Genomic DNA, 12,034 nt, shown 5'->3' with positions numbered 1-12,034 from the left:
GTCGTTATTCCAGTAATATAAGATGATTATGTTTCGAATTATTTTTATGAGATGTCATGCAGACTGCACTCTTAGCTTGGCTACAGATACTCCACTTGAGCTGTGTGTAGGTAACAAATGAGTAAGAGCAAGGTATGGGGATAGCTGTTTTGGTGGTTCACTGGCTTCTATCAAGATCAATACACCAAAGGTTCTGGTTTCAGAACCAAACCACGTTTTCTTGGATTTTTGTTGCTTTTGGATCTGCATTGTATACTTTTAAATGATATATCTCATTAACACTTACTTTAAAGCAAATAGTTCTGTGAGTGTTTTCTTGATTTAGCACTAGGTTCAAGTATATATTGCTGTTGGACTTTCTTACAGTTTCTAATGCAAATTGAGGTGTAATATTTTTTTAAAACCTTCATTTTACATTAGTGGCTTTTCTGTAGCAGAGATGTCAGTTCAGTATTTTTAGAAACTCATATCTTTACATTGCATATACTATATGTAAAAAGAAATGTACTGTAAACACACACCATTTACAAACAATGTTCTGCTGTCTTAATGATCCCTAAAGAGCATTTTGATGTGAAGGTCATGCATGTTGTGCATTATATTCAAATATCTGTGTTTTGAAACACTTTAAATCCTATTCTAGCATGACTCTTCACCATTAATACATATAAAGGATTGTTCCTATGTAACAGGTTTCTCTATAAGATAGCTAGCACTTTGGCTGTATTTCATCACATAATATACCAAATATTGCAAGGTTTAAGTGGAGTAAACTCCTCACTGAACAGTATACACCTCTTTGACAAAAATCTGAAATTGATTTATAATGCTGAAGAAAGATAAATTGTCTTTTAATTAACTTCTTTGGATTATAACAGGAATTGTGCAGGAGGCTTATGACTTCTCTCAGAGAAAGCTGAATCTGTGTCTAAAGATCCTTTAAAGGCATAGTTAACGATGCCCCTCTTAAAGCCCATTTCAGAACAGGCATTTCGGCACCTCCACCATTAAGAATCATTTCTACCTCACTTGTCTATAGTAATAAACTCAGAGAGACATTTGTTGGAGATCTGGGGGGGGGGAGAATACTTGCTTTTGCACTATAAAAATGAAACAAAGGATTTGAGCAAATCAGGAAGTCTGTTATCTACTGTTACACGTGATAAAGATTCAGTTATCATATAAATCCTAGTTGCATGTGAAAGGCCAATAGCTTTCAGTTCCAGAACCTCATATGAAGTAAGAGAAAACTATGCTCAGATAGAAAACAGGTTCTGAGTAATTTGGAATCAGGAAATTCCATAGCTTTCTGTGAGGAAATTTATATTGATTACAGATTTAAACCCTGTGTTAAAATTCTGAAGCCAAAACCAAGTATATCAGCTTTAGCACCTGTTAGATTTCAGAGATGGGCTCTGTTGCTACTGGCTTATTGTTTTGACATTGTGTATTGTCCATCTGAGGAACTCAGATGCATTACAGTAACTCTGATGCATTATCCTAAATGCAATTAGAGGAGTAAAATCAATTGCAATAAGGTGGAACTCGGGAGACCTGGATTGTATTCTAAGCTATGTCACCAAGTTCCTACGTGACCTTAGACAAGTCAGTTAAACTCTCTGGACCTCAGTTTTTACAATAGTAAGATGGGGATCATACTTATTGGTATATATTTCACAGGGGTGCTGAGAGTTTAATTTTATGAATGTGTATGTAAAATATTTTAGATCCAAAGATGGGTGACACTGTGTAACTATAAAGCATTATTTACTGATAATTTCCTTTTTGGAAGAATTTTCTATTACTCCAAAGGAAATTACAGTGAAGACTGAAAAAGAATCTATCTTAAAGGAGAGGAGAGGAAGAGTTAAAACTGCATACAGTATTTTCAGAATCTCATGAAAGCCACACTGGAATAGTTAGTAATAGTAATAGTCAGCAATAAAGGCCCATCTTGCAAATCTTATGTGACTAAGCTGTAGTCACCCAAGATCCATTGTCTACTCAGTGAGTAACATTTTGCAATATTAGGTGCCATGATTGACTCAGGATATAAGGCTGGTGAATGGACAATATGTATCATGTGTGCACACAGACCCATGCTCTGCCACTACATGAAGCTGCCATCCTTGGATTTGGCTCAGAACCCATTGCAGAGAATTCTTTTTGACTTTACAGACAAGGACAGTCTTAAAATGCATCTTAGAGCAATATTGTCGTCTCCTGAACAACAAGTGGCAAAGCAATTACAGGAAAAATCAGACTGACACAAAAATGTAAAAGTAAAAGGGTATAAGAGCTGAATATATATTTTCTCTCCTAAACAGAGATTACAGGGGAAGAGAGAAGTTAAAGTGGAATAAAGGTTTACTGAAAGGGAGCTTTATCCTATGATCTGTGTTGTGTTTATAAATGGAAAAGTGATCCAGGTGAGTCAGTCTCAGTAAGGTCACGGACTATTGTCTGTGTCTGTTTCTCCCTTAAACTCTGCAGCCATGAGATGACTAAGCCATCCTGCCCCAGGATGCGGAGAAACACCACCAGTCCAGATCAAGAGAAAAGGTAAGGTTCGTTTAGAGGCAGTATAGCTCAGTGGGATAATGATACGTACCTACTTTGAGATAGAAGAAAAGTGCTATAGAAGTGCTAAGTATTATTATTACATATTATTACTGGGGTATAGGGAAAGAAGGGTCTCCTGGGTTCAAAGATTCAGAGAGAGCAGGAGTAGAGCTCTGAAATGGAGAACAGGAGAGGAGCAGGAAAGATCCTGATGCAGAAATAACTGCTTGATTCCTTCATCATCATCTCCCAATTTATGCATATTGTGCATGTCTTTATTGTATGCAATATGCTGTGATGTTTTGATGCAATTTTTACATTTGTAATTGTTATGTGAAACAGCTGTTTAATTTCTGATTTTAATTGTAATGCACCGCTACCTCGATATAATGCCATCCGATATAACACGAATTTGGATATATTGTAGTAAAGCAGTACTCGGGAGGGGCGGGGGGGGGGGGGCTGCGTACTCCGGTGGATCAAAGCATGTTCAATATAACATGGTTTCACCTATAACGTGCTAAGATTTTTTGGCTCCCAAGCACAGTGTTATATCGAGGTAGAGGTGTATTAGTAAATTGAATATTGGAACTAAATATGAAATGTGCATAAGTCATGAACACTTTTGATGGCAGATGTGCGGTTTGGCCCTGTAGTTATGTCTACATTGCAGTTGAGGTGTGATTCCAGAGGCTTCACTGCTGTTGGTACCCAAGCTAACTAGATTAAAGCTAGCTCAGGTATGTCTACATGTGCTGCAATCACATACTCTGATTTTGGATCTTTTATATTGTCAGCTTTCCAGGGCAGGAACAGTCCTCATTTTGTGTCCTGCAAAGTTCTGAGCAAATTTTTGGCATTTAAATAATGAGGTGCTTTACATAGTGTGTATTTAATCTAGGGACTTAGGGGTAAATGAGCTTTGAAATGCATGTATATGAACTAAGCTTGGCTCCTTGTAAACTTCTGATTTTCTTTACCTAGAAATGAATGGGAAAGGTTTAGTTAATTTGTTGTTACAACTAATATTCTAGCTTACACTTGTAGCAAGAGGCTTTATCCTACACTCCTTGGACACTGGCAGAATGCAGAATTGGGCTGTAAGAAAGGAGAGACCTGTATGTAGAAGGGTGCTGAGGCGAAGCATACTAACTTTTTAGATGCTTACACTGCTGAATGCATCTTTCATTCTTTGGAATCTCTCTTTAGGCCAAATCCTGTGTGACTGACTGCACATCATTTCCTTGAAGCTCTTGACCATGTACGTGAGTCAGGCTACCAGGATTTGCCCTCTTGTGTTTAATAATAATATCCAGATGTATATTTGTTCTTTCAGTATTAAAAAATACACTTTGATATTTGAAACAAATTGCTCTGGTGCTGGAGATAAACTCATCCAAAAGTGCTGCACTGGAAAACAGTGCAAAACTCCAAAAGTATGACACTGAGGCTATGTCTACACTTAAAATGCTACAACAGAATGGCTGCAGTGCCACATAGCTGTGCCACTGTAGCACTTCAGTGTAGACACGCACTACAGCCACGGGAGGGGTTTTCCTCCCACTGTAGTTAATCTACCACCCTGACTGGTGGTAGCTAGGTCTGCAGAAGAAGTCTTCCATTGACCTAACAATGGCTACACTGGGGCTTTGGCTGGCTTAACTGCATCTCCGGGGCGTGAATTTTTCATACCCCTGAGAGACAGAGTTATGTCTGTGTAATTTTTCATGGTAGACCAGCCCTGACTTGCAATTAAACAGTTCTTTAAGGCTCTAGTTACACAGCAAAAAGATGTGGGGGGGTTTTCAATCAAGTTAGCTCAACTGATTTAGCTTAACTTGATTGACAACCCTCCTCCCCCTTCACATTCATGTGGACATAGTTTAGCACCTTTTAGATTGTTTGGTAGCTTTAGATCATATCAGCTGGCTACCTTGTGGCTAGCACCTTATAGATTGTTTGAAGTGGTCATGACTACAACATGACCAGCTCAAATGATGTAAATGGTGTTAAATTGTGGCTGCACAGCTGTTAAGGGGAGTTTGCAATCCAGAAAAAAAGACTCCATTGAGTTAACACACCTTTTCACCCACATAGACATGGCCTAAGTGTCAAACCCTTGGACTAGCACACAGCTCAAATTAGAAATAAGGCAAAAGTTTGTAACAGTGACAGTAATTAACCACTGGACCAAACTACCAAGGAAAGTGGTGGATTCTTCATGTCTTTAAATCAAGACTGGATGCCTTTCTGGAAGACATGTTTTAGCAAAACACTAGTCACTGGGCTAAATAAGTAGGTAACTGGGTGAAATGTAATAGTCCCAGAAACACAGGTGGTCTGACTTGATGACATGGCACTGTTGCCAGCTCTTGTGGTTTTTTTTCATGAGTGACAGGATTTTGGCTGGGGCTAGAGCCAGTCTTGTGATGACATGAGAAGCTCCAGCCCTCTAGTGAATTTGAGCCCTCTGGTGGCTGCCTGCCTCACTTGCTTGTCTCCTGAGGCTCAACAACCAATCAGATCTGCTGCTGGTAGAGTTGTCTACCTAGCCTCCTCTCAGCAGACCAAAACCATTCTAATGGGGAGAGGAGGGAGCTAAAGATCCTAGGAGTTCAGAGCAGCTCTGTTCCCTCCTCTCCTCTCCCCTTCTGTGGGTAATGGGAACAAGATGGCCTCTCTGGTCCCCTCCCCAAACTCCTCCCTGCAGAATCTTGCCTGGGAAAGGGCAGAGAGGAGTGAAGAGCCCTTGAACTGCCCCCCCCCTCACCGCCCACCTGGAAAGGAAAGAGGAGACTGGGCTGAGGGCCCCCTTTACAACTGGGAGAGGGACTGAGGAACCCCAGGATGACCAAAGGTGAGGCTGGGTGGTGGACTGAACTGATATGGGTGGGGATTGAACTAATGCAGAGCCCTGCAACCAGACCCAAACCCAACTACAAGTGTTAGGGTTGGGTCAGGTCACCTTTAATGATTTTCTCCTGCCTGTGGGGTTGGCATGGTGGAGGCAAAATGTCCTGCTCCTGCTGGCCACCATCACCTCACTGCAGAGTGAGCATGCTGACGAGTTGCAACACCTCCCATGGGCAGGAGACAGAAGCTGTGGTGCTGACTCAGGTTCCGGGGGGGAGAGTCAGGTCAAAAAACAACTCGACCCTCTCAGGCACATAGATTCCAAGGCCAGAAAGGACCATTGTAATAATCTAGTCTCATCTCCTGCATCGCACAGGTCATAGAACTTCCTCAAAATAAATCCTACAGTATATCTGTTAGAAAAACATCCAATCTTGATTTTAAAATTGTCAATGATGGAGAATCCACCACAACAATTGGTACGTTGTTCCAATGGTTAATTAATCTCACAGTTTAAAATTAACACCTTATTTCCAGTCTGAATTTGTCTAGCTTCAATTTCCAGCCATCGGATCGTGTTATGCCTTTCACTGCTAGAACAAAGAGCCCATTATCAAATATATGTTCCCCCTGTAGGTACTTCTAGACTGTAAACAATTCACCCCTTAACCTTCCTTTGTCACTATAAAGAAGATTTTCTAATCCTTCAATCATGCTCAAGGCTCATCTTTGAACCCTCTTTAGTTTTTCAACATCTTGAATTGTGGTCACCAGAACTGGACACAGTATTCCAGTAGTGGTCGCACCAGTGCCAAATACAGAGGTAAAATAACCTCTCTGCTCCTACTCAAAATGCCCATTTATGCATCCCAGGATCGCATTAGTCCTTTTGGCCACAGAAGCACACTGAGAGCTCATGTTCAGTTGATTATTCACCTCAACCCCCAAATCATTTTTGGTCCTTTTCTCAAGGTAGAGTCCTCCATTCTTAAATATGGCTTTCATTCTTGATTTCTAGATATATGACTTTATTTGGCCATATTGAAATGTATATTGTTTGCTTGTGCCCGGTTTACGAAGTGATCAAGATGCCTTTCGATCAGTGACCTGTCCTCCTCATTATTTACCACTGCCCCAATCTTTGTTTCATCTGCAAACTTGATCAGTAGTGATTTTGTTTTCTTCCAGGTCATTGATAAAAATGTTAAATAGCATATGTCCAAGAACCAGTCCCTGCAGGATCCCACTAGAAAGAAACCCGTGATGATTTCCTGTTTGCTGTTACATCTTAAGACCTATTAGTTATCCAGCTTTTAATCCATTTAATGTGTGGCATGTTAATTTTATATTATTCTAGTCTTTTAATCAAAATGTCATGCAGTACCAAGTCAAATACCCTGCAAAAGTCTGTGTGTGTTACATCAACACTATAACCTTTATCAACTAAACCTGTAATTTCATCAAAAAAATTAAGTCAGCTTGACAGGATCTGTTTTCCATAAACCCATGTTGATTAATATTAATTATGATACCTGCTTTTAATTCTTTAGTGAATGAGTCCCATCTGAGGTGCTTCATTATCTTGTATGGAATCAGTGTTAGACTGACATTGAGTCAGGTGGGCTTGGGTCCAGTTTGGGCTTAAAAATTAGGCCCAAGCAGACATCTAAACTGATCTGGTGCTGAACAGATAAGGGTGGGGGCTGGTAAAGACAGATGAAAAAAACACAATACTGTATAATCTTTGTAACAATCTCATCACTTTTTGGGGTCTGAATCATGACTTTTGAGCTCTTGAGGTTGGAAATGCTGCTTATGCATCCTTTGGTCCTTAACATCTGTGAATCGGTGCTGCAGGGTTGGCTGGAAAAGGGGGCTTAGATTTGTGCTCTGCTGCTTCTGCCTATGCAGCTGTTCTCAGCACAGTGCTTTTTGGTGCTAAGATCAGCATAGACAGAAGCAGCACAGCACAGAGCAAAGCCCCCTCACTGCCAGCACCAGCCCCTTCCTTCAAACCCCACCCTGTGGAGCAAGAAGAACCAACAGGCCTCAGTGTTGGGAAGGGATAGAAAGAGAACCCTGCTGTTCCCCCTCTGCAAGAGGGCATGGGCCTTGAGGTTGCCCTCGTTGAGGGTAAGCACAACCATCTGGCTCTCCCATCTGGCTCCCAGTGTGGGGAGGAGAGAGGAGCAGTGGAACCTTATAGTGGGACTCATCAAAAAGCAGGTAGGGCAGGAGCCCTCCTGGCAATCTTTGTGGGGGGAGAGCGAGAGAAACATTCCCTATACACAATGCCCTGTAACCTAGCAGAAAGCACACTAAGCTCCAATCCCAGTGCTTCCACTGACCACTGTCAATATTCCTATGTCCTTCACAATGCTTATGATAAACCAAGATTTCATAGCTTGGCAGTAGGGTGGTAGTGGTGATCAAACTGGTGAACAATAACCGGGCTTCTACAAGGTTACTTCATGCAGAGCTGGGAATGGAACCTATGCCTCTAATATAACAGGGTGTCTTCTGCGTTGCCACATTGTCTTTTAGAAGGACCATGACAAATTAGGTCTTTCTGTAATTTATACTATCATACTGTGGCTCTCTATCGCCCTTTAGCAGCTGCACCACATATAGAGGTTTATGCTGCTACTACTTCCATGCAAAGAGGGCTGGTTCTTTAGCTCAGCTGGTAGAGGCTCAGACATTAACATCTAGAGTTCCAGTTCAGTCCATCAAGATGAGCCAAAAAAAGGTAGTGGTACATTTGGCTGTACAGTTTGTAGCCACTAGAGTTCAACATAGTCCCAGAACCAGGAAGAGAAGCCAAGAATGCTAATGCTCAACATTCCAGTGCTGTCTGTCTCACAAATACTTGTGTAATAGATTGGTGATGTGAGTTGTCTCTCTCTGTATGGGCTGGTCCACATAGAGGATAGTAGCATACTGCCCCCACTCCAACCCCATCCCTGATTGCTACTATATATGAGGTGGAAGATTATGGGTTCAAATTCTTGTGATAATTCATGTGAGAGTGAAAAAATATGTTTGTATAAACCTTAGCGTAAGTACTGAGGAATAATTGTATGATTTTATATTTTAAAATTTGCTTTTTGTTGTGAATTAGGATATTGGTACCAATATTGGTTTTATGCTTGCATTTTGCCTGAGGAGCCGTTCTCCTAAAATAGCGTGTGACAAACATAGAGTGTGTTTGAGATTTCTCGAACAGGCCTAATTGATGTGGACACAGCAGCAAAATGAGGACAGACACATGCATGGAATTAAGTGGCAGGCCACAACTTTCATTAAACTTTACCACAGGGGAGGGTTTCCACCCACCCTTCACCCATAATCTGCTATACCAGGCATTTGATTGGTTCCAGTGTAGGGTTACAGGGCTCTTTACCATATAACCTGTAACTAATGCCAAGGTTTACAGGGGTCCTTACCATGTAACCCATAACATGGGGTAGGCTCGACTCAGCTTCCTGAGTCCTAGCACCCTCCCTCCACGAGGGGTATAGAGAATGCAGCAGGGTAAGGATCTTGGCCCCGGAAGGCCACAAGGTCTCACCCTTTCACATGAGCCCAAGACTAAACACCAAAATCCCAGGTCTCTTACCTCTGGGAACTGTTCATTTTATTCTCTTAACCACACTGGAAACCAGCCACAGGGGGTGCTAGTGACTAGCTTGGTAGCTCCCCATCCAACCATGTTGCCTGGTATCACACCGCCTGCTCAATCCATGCCTGCACATGCCATAGCCATAGGCCAGCACCTCGATCTGACAGATGTATCCCATCATCCCTGAACACTTCTGGCTGATTGTTATGGATGTCCCTGTGCTGTATCACTGAACCCCCTTTCTCCAGGGATATCGTGGTGACCCCCTTATTTACTTTCTTTCTAACCTTGTCCATATGGGCTGGATCTGCTCCCAGCCCCTGCCTGTCAGTGAGGGCAGAAGTGGCATGAGCTGATCCCACTGCATGCCTCTTCTGGATGCAAACAGCTTCGGCCCGAAAGCCCAGCTGAGAACCGGCTGCCATCCTGGCTGCCCTCTTGTGGGCCCGATGCACTACAGAGTGCCCACACATCCAAACATTGCTACACTCTGGGTAGCTTCTGAAACAACAAGCACATTGGGTAATGTACGTTTTGCCATTCCCTGCCATCTTTTCCTTGGTGCAGACATAAGTCCTGTAACACCTTGATTTCAAGTGCCCTATTGCCTGCACCTGCCACAGGCCAGAACACTCTGCAGCCGCTAACATGGCTGTCCCAATCCTGAAAGGATGAGTACCAAATTAACCCTGGTCAAGACCACAGTAGCACAAGGGTTTTTTCAATACTGTGCTGAATTGGTACCTTGTCAGGAAGCTGCCATCACCATGTGTGAACAGCAGGCCCAGTTGGAGGCCCTAGATTTTTAGTGAGTGTGTAACATTAGCATTTGTGGGGGGATTGGATGCCTCAGGACATTGCTAATGAGCTGTAGGGTCTTTCAGCTGCAGGTCACCAGTGTGAGTCCTGTCCAGTTCAGCGGAGATCAAACTTGTTTTCATTTAGGGCATGCTTGGTCCCTGTTACAAACAGGCCTGGTACCTCACTGTATGCACACCAGGCTGCTGAGAATGTACCCAATTCCTGGATCCCATGTGCTTCCAAGTGAATTGAGTATGGGTGGAGTTTAGTCATGATTTGAGTCCCCAGGCTCAGACCTCTTGTCTGAGCTGTTCCTTGTGATGTGGAACTCTGCAGTTCAGCTGCCCTAGACCCCGAAACCTGTGCCTCAGACCTCCTGAGCCTCCTAGTCACCTTTAGTCAGTCCCTCAGAAATCCACTTTGCTGTGCACACTCTGGGCTGCTAGTTTAGCCCCTTTGAGATCCCACAGCAGGAAAGCAAGGCACACGTTCTAAACCACAGAGCCTTTGCTCATAAAGCACTTGAGAGTTCAGATATTTGAGAACATTGTCCCCTAGTACAATAAGAGCCTGATTCTGGGCCTCCTAGAGAGGAATTCTGCAAGAAGGGCCTAATTCACCTTCCTGTCTATAATTTTATGAGACTTGGCAATACTATAATTGTCATGTCCATTTGGGTGAGCAGGGGAAATTAAATCATATTTTTGGTCTCCTGATTTTTAATATTTTTAAAGCAATATCATGAGTTTTTCTTGGGGATGTGGGGGAGAACTCATGGTATTTTAACTTTTGGAGTTGGCAATACTGTATTCCAGCCAGCCTGCCTCCTGCTGTCTTGTCCCAAGGCTCCAGTGGGTGTGGGTGCTGTGAGCTGTAGTTACTTGCATCTAGCACAATAGGATGCACAACGTTTGGGGGCTTTAGGTGTTACCACAGTATGAATGTTTAGAAATAATGTGAGTACTAGGTCAAATGAGGGTGTCAGTGAAATGGATATTGTGGCAAACCTTCTATAAAAGAGAGGGCCCACGGGGAGTGGGGGAAACAAGTGTCAGAGACACACATTACCTGGGGATTCTCCTGCACCAGAGAAGTCCTCAGCTGACTCTTTAAACCCAGATTGCTGACCCCTTTGTGCCACGAGAGCAGTGCAAAAAGCCCAGCATGGGAGCTAGGTTCTGTCTCAAGGAGTTCACACTGCACAAGACATGGAAGGGGTATACATATCCTATGGAGAGGTAATTCTGACACAGGATCTGAGGAGAGGGGATGTATTTTCCCCACCATTTATTTAGATTACTGGAGCTCCCCCAGGGTGGTCGGTGCTTCCCAAACATAGAGGAAGACAGAGACCCTGCCCCAAAGAGCTTAGTCTTTATAAACATAGATAAATACAAATCTGGACAGTGATTTTACCTGCTCCCCTAATTTCCTCCCTGTACATCTTCCCCTGCTGGGATTACTCATGTTCTGGCAGACACTTGCTCCTGGCACAAGTAATCTGAGTGGGTGGCTCTGCAAGGGCTGGCTGTCAGAACATGGGAACAAAATGACTCTTTGGGCCTGATCCTGAACTCAGTCTACTCAAATCAAAGTTGGGAGTAACTCCATTGCAGTAAATGGAGTTCCACCTGTGTAAAGCCATCAGAGTGAAACCATAATCAGCACTTTCATTCTTCTTCCAAAGATGTCCCTGTGGGTGCGCCACTTCGGGTAATTGTGCATCCCTGCACCTTTGCTCTGAGAGTTTTGCAGCAGTGCCTGTACAGGTCATGCCTCTCGTGCCGTTGGTGCTTCATCTAGCACACATGCGACCCAGTCTCCTCAGTTCCTTCTCAACCATCCCCGGCCTGAGACGGAACTCAGCAGTCACGTTGAAAACCTTCATTTCTACTAGACAAGTTTAGATAAATTAGTGAGTTAGGATAGTTTAGATACGTTAAGTTTCAGTTATTAGAGTTATGTTCCCTACCAAAAAAAAAGTTTTAATTTTTTTCCATCCCTTAGTGCAGTTAGTATTAGGTTAGAAAAGTGCCTGGTTCACCAGGATTTAAAAGGTGCACAACGTGCAGAGAGGCGATGCCTGTGTCAGATGGACACTCTCAATGTGTTTGTTGCAATGGGGAAGCTCACATTCCTCAGAAATGTGCCCATTGTAACAAACTGAAAGCTAGGGCATGCAGAGATAGAGACCTG

General features: G+C 42.9%; 1 protein-coding gene across 1 annotated transcript in view; it reads left to right on the top strand.

The window, feature by feature from the left end:
- Positions 1 to 12,034, top strand: part of ZEB1 (zinc finger E-box binding homeobox 1) — a 253,319-nt gene that overhangs the window by 224,626 nt on the left and 16,659 nt on the right. The window contains exon 9 of the transcript XR_005593894.1: positions 2,494 to 2,562. The gene's annotated coding sequence lies outside the window, so the exon portion shown is untranslated. The remainder of the gene's footprint in view (positions 1 to 2,493; positions 2,563 to 12,034) is intronic.

This window comes from Mauremys reevesii, linkage group 2 (assembly GCF_016161935.1).
Source record: "Mauremys reevesii isolate NIE-2019 linkage group 2, ASM1616193v1, whole genome shotgun sequence".
In the NCBI taxonomy this organism is placed as follows: Eukaryota; Metazoa; Chordata; order Testudines; family Geoemydidae; genus Mauremys; species Mauremys reevesii.
Note: the sequence above shows the minus strand (reverse complement) of the source record. Positions and strands in the feature narration are given on the sequence as shown.